The sequence below is a fragment of the Aplysia californica genome, unplaced genomic scaffold, assembly GCF_000002075.1.
Source record: "Aplysia californica isolate F4 #8 unplaced genomic scaffold, AplCal3.0 scaffold00282, whole genome shotgun sequence".
NCBI lineage: Eukaryota > Metazoa > Mollusca > Gastropoda > Aplysiida > Aplysiidae > Aplysia > Aplysia californica.
In genome coordinates this window covers 593908-599106 of record NW_004797552.1, presented here as the reverse complement: position 1 = coordinate 599106, position 5199 = coordinate 593908, and the positions used below count along the sequence as shown (strand labels likewise).

At 41.1% G+C, this 5199-nt stretch overlaps 1 protein-coding gene across 1 annotated transcript in view; it reads right to left on the bottom strand.

The window, feature by feature from the left end:
- Window positions 1-365, bottom strand: part of LOC101858041 — an 18251-nt gene extending 17886 nt beyond the window's left edge. Inside the window, exon 1 of the mRNA XM_005101410.3 lies at window positions 329-365. The gene's annotated coding sequence lies outside the window, so the exon portion shown is untranslated. The remainder of the gene's footprint in view (window positions 1-328) is intronic.
- Window positions 366-5199: the final 4834 nt, after the last annotated feature.

The following is a 5199-nucleotide window of genomic DNA, read 5'->3' as shown; positions in this document are numbered from 1 at the left end:
TGAATTTTGTTTTTAAAAAGGGGGGGGGGGTTGGAAACTACCGAAAAAGCACCGATCTAGCTAGATCTAGAAATCTAGATTCTAGATCTAGAATCTAGATTCTAGATTAGATTCCAGATTCAATCAAGTTCATTCAAGGAAATATTTTTGAAGTTTGGGATATTACCACGGACCACAGTTCAAATATACACAAACAAGAGCGTACAGCACACTTGCCCACGGTTAGATCTACAGAGTCTTAAAACACGGTAGAGGAGTCGGAACAAAAATTCGTCACAAATTGATTCTATTCAGAAATAAATAAGCTCCTGTGGCCATAATTATTCACCAGTCAGCAGCCGCCGGCAGTTGTATTGTTTACACGGCAGAACTCACAACAGGAAGTAGTTCTCTACTTTACTTCATTGGTCAGTTTACAGAGCATGGATTTCTCGAGAATTGCCAGGTTGACCGATGAAATCTACGGTAGGTACCTTATTTGGCCTATTGCTATTACTATTGGTGTCAGTGAGGGTTATTTCTACTCCCGCATACACACGTCTTACTATTATCCTTCTTTTTCTTTCTTATTTTACATTGAATTATTCATTATTAATTATTTCAGAGATGAGACATTATCGAAATCCGGACGTTTGACTAACAAAAGAATAATAATATAGGCCTAATATTATAGGCTATTCAGTTCACCCACCGCATGTGTTTCTTGAACCTTATTCCATCATCAACGCTTCTCTCTCAAAGTGTAAATTGGTGTACTTCCCCCTTCTGTGACACACACACACTCTCTCTCTCTCTCTCTCTATCACACACACACACACACACACACACACACACACACACACACACACACACACATGCACACATACATACAAATACACACACTCACAAACACACACAAATATATATACACCCATACACACATACTCACACACATACATACACACGCAAGAACGCACATATACGTACACACACATACACACACACGCACGCATACACACACGCACGTACGCACGCACAAACACCTACACATACGCCACGCGCGGACACGCACGGGGCATTTTGATCCAATTAAGTTGGTAAAAAGAATCAAGGTCAACGAGCTGACATTTCTTAATTATTTTAACCTATAAAACAAATACAAAAACTTCAAATGCACAACCTGCGCACGCAAAGTTTTGTTTTTGCCTGTTGAAAAATGTGCTCGATGGGAACGATTTTCTTGCATTTTAAAAAAATAATTATTCTTTCTTTCATTTTTTTGGCCCAGGCGACCTTGTTCAGATAGGCATTGTTCTCAAACAAAACAGGCCACATCCCGGAAGCAGGAAATGTTTGGATTAATTTTATTGAAACAAAATGGATGTCGAACATTTTCATTAGCTAAATTGATCTGGATTCTAGATCTTGGCCTGGGCTAGCCTACATTTTATTTTATGACAAAGACCTATGAGTCCACTGGCAATGATAGGCCAAAGTTTGATGTGCTTCACCCTTGACACTCCTCATCATAATTTGTAGCCTAGATCTAGATCTAGATCTACTGTACTTTCTGTAGACTTTAATAGCAGACAATTATCTGAAACAATGGACTTGTAAAAAAACAGACTTGATACACAAATGTAGGCTATTAGCCTAGGCTAGATATACATATTCTAGATCTAGATCTATGATCTGAAACCTACTGACTGAATTGTATCTGTCAGGGCTTCTTTTTGTTTGGATACTGGGCACTATCAAGTAATTAAGCTGTCTTATGTTTTGGACATTTCGACTTCCACTGAACCGAGCATCAGCTGGTTGCCTTAACCGGCTGGACATGAACATATTTTATTACTTTAATTTAATTTACTTTTTGATTTTGAAAGATCTAGAATCTAGATTTAGATCTAGATCTAACGTCTAACATAGATTCTACATGTACTCCAATTCGTAAAGGAATTTTGAAAGAAATGTCCACTGGACCTTATGCTAATTCCCCAATGGATCTGAGATTTATTTTATTCACACCCTCGGCTCAGACGCAAGCAGCAGCAGTTCAAAATTCTCCTGCAGATTCCCGAGTACCCCAGACGCCACACGTTTATCGTAAGTAGGCGAACACTAACGTTTGTGGACCTCATGAGAACACGCTATATTCTGACTTGAGATTGTGGCCTTCTTGTCAAAATAAGGACAAATTTAATACAGTACACCATTTTCTGTTTAGACTTGTAGGCCTACTTGAAAACGAGTTTGTCATGATTGCAAATTTGAAATACGGCATACGGCTTTGCTGTCTCCTTCTGAAATCCCTTTCTCTAGAATAATCCTGGATAGACTAGAAAGCAAACAAACTACATGTAGCGGTGTCCCGTGTGCTTGTGCAGTTTAGAAATAGATCAGATCAAATTTAGAGTGGGTTCTTACAAGTGTAGGCCTACAAGCATTCCCTCATCTACCCCGTGATCAGGCCAGCCCTGCTTTATTATTGTCCATCCATGTTGCTCTTTGTCGGAACTTTGTCTACCCCTGGTCTCCTGTCCCATATATATAGATTTCTATACACACTTCCTTCAAACACCTCTTTCACAATGGTAATTTAAATGGCCGAAGTACTGCATTATATTTTGTTAAGCAGAATTTTTTCTTGTGTGGAGAATCTGACACACCTCATTGTTAGTCTTGCTTTTTTTTTTGCTTTCCACCTATCATCATCACTGCCTTTCTTACCCTGCACCAGGGTACAGGCCACGGACAAAACACTTTCTACCAATCTCTATCCTGATGTTATTCCATGTCTTCCCACTTTTCTGTACATCAATTTCTGTGATTCTTCTCCAGGTTCTACGCGGTCTTCCCCTTGGTCTTTTCCCCTGTGGATTCCAATGCAACATTTTCTTTGTTATGCATCAGATGCCTGACTTCCTGAGAGTATGTGTAATCCATCGCCACCACCTTCTTCCTACTTCATCTCTGACTGGGATCTGTCTTGTTTTCCTTAACACTTCCTCGTTGGTGACCCTGTCTGTCCATCTGATCCTCAGTAACTTTCTCTGGCACTTTTCAAGAAAACCTGGATCCTCCTTATGCAAGTCTGAGATGCGTTCCGTACAGCAGGGACTGACTTCACATTTGAACTGAAAATTCTCAGCTTTGTTCGAAGTGAGACATCTCTGGTCTTCCAAATCCTATTCAAAGATATGGAAGCAGCCTTTGCTTTTCCAAAGCGGGAATTTATTTCAGTACCTGTTCCCCCCCACCTCTGTCAATTATACCCCCATTAAAACTGAAGGATTCAAAGTCTTCTAAGTGAATTTCCTTCTTCTATTGTGACCTGCTCCTTTCGTTGTCCCCACCCCCCACCCCCACCCCCCACCCCAACCCCAAACCAGGGCAGTGCTACTGACTGAAGAGTCTCTAGGCCATTCCCAAAGGGGAGATATTAACATGTTCTTATGCACAGTAGAATTGTAAATGGGCTGATTTATCAATGTCACGCTCATACTGTGCCGGAACAACATAGGGGGAACTGCTGCTTTTTCTTTCCTCATCTATACTATCGTCATTGTCTCTCTACTTCTTTTGTATGTTTGTCACTCTATTGTGAATTGCTATTTGCCGGGTGCCTTGATAGTCGCAGCAGACTTTGAGCTGTTGAGGCTAGAGAGATGAGCAGAGTAAGTCTGATTCCCCGTTTGGACTTCTCTGTTGACATCCATCCCTAGGCGTTCTTTACTTTATCCGTCCTCTTGTACCTTTAGGGCGTCGAGGGGAGAAAGAGCTTCCTGTCTCTAGCAAGTTTGATGGCCTGGCTGGGTGGGATATTGTATGTTCTCAGGGTCTCCTTCTCACCGTAATACCTATAATAGAAAACTCAATTTTCGTTGTCCACTGATGGTTTGAGTACAAAACAACAACTGGTTTCCCAGGTCCCGGTGAGTGGACGATTGGTGACCAGAGCGTGCCCCGGACCCCCGTGTCGAGGCTGGGCCTGGGGGCGGGGAGGAGTCCCGCAACACCCCTGGCGCACGGTTCGTTATTTTAAAAAAATTTTGAATAAAAATTTTAAAAAATCGATTTAAAAATAATCTAAATAAGATTTTTTGGATTTAAATCAGATTTTGTTTGATTTTTATTCGATCTACTTTTTAAAAAAATGTCGACATAGTTCGGATTTTTGTGTGGCTAAAAGTATGTTCTATTGTGCAAAATGCATTGTCTTTATTTATTTTAATTAATGATTAATTTAAGCAACTACAAAAAAAAAGCCCCCAAAAATTTTTTTCATGCTGATTGCAATTGTGACCCCCAAAAAAGGGAATTGAATACTGCATTATTGTGTTTGTTTCCAAAACCTTCAACCCCAAACAACTGAACCAGGCCACAGACTGATGACGTCACCGTGTCCGGCCGGCATGCTGGCTGCTGCCCTCTCGCCTAGTAAGTTGCTTATACTACAGTAGTCTCCGGCTAAACGCACGCCATACAAAAGCACACTCTTCCTAAATACACGCCATACAAAAGCACACTCTTCCTAAATACACGCCATACAAAAGCACACTCTTCCTAAACACACGCTGTACAAAAGCACACTCTTCCTAAATACACGCCGTACAAAAGCACACTCTTCCTAAATGCACGCCGTACAAAAGCACACTCTTCCTAAATAGTCGCCGTACAAAAGCACACTCTTCCTAAACACACGCCGTACAAAAGCACACTCTTCCTAAACACACGCCGTACAAAAGCACACTCTTCCTAAATACACGCCGTACAAAAGCTCACTCTTCCTAAACACACGCCATACAAAAGCACACTCTTCCTAAATACACGCCATACAAAAGCACACTCTTCCTAAACACACGCCGTACAAAAGCACGCTCCGCCTAAACACACGCTTTCGTCATCTGACTGATTTATTTGTTTAACTACAGGTATACAATAATTTAGACGTACAAACGCACGGTAACCCCTTCTATACGCACGGTCCGATCAGCGAAACTCGCCGACAGGTACACCGTACACGGATTGTGTTGACTACAGATACTACAAACGGGCAGGCAGGATGATGATGATGAAGATGAGGATGATGAGGATAATGATGATGATGATGATGATGATGTTGATGATGATGATGATGATGATGATGATGATGATGATGATACTAAGAGTTGATCTTGTTGTTTTCATTAGGTGAGACATACACTTAGAGTTGACCCC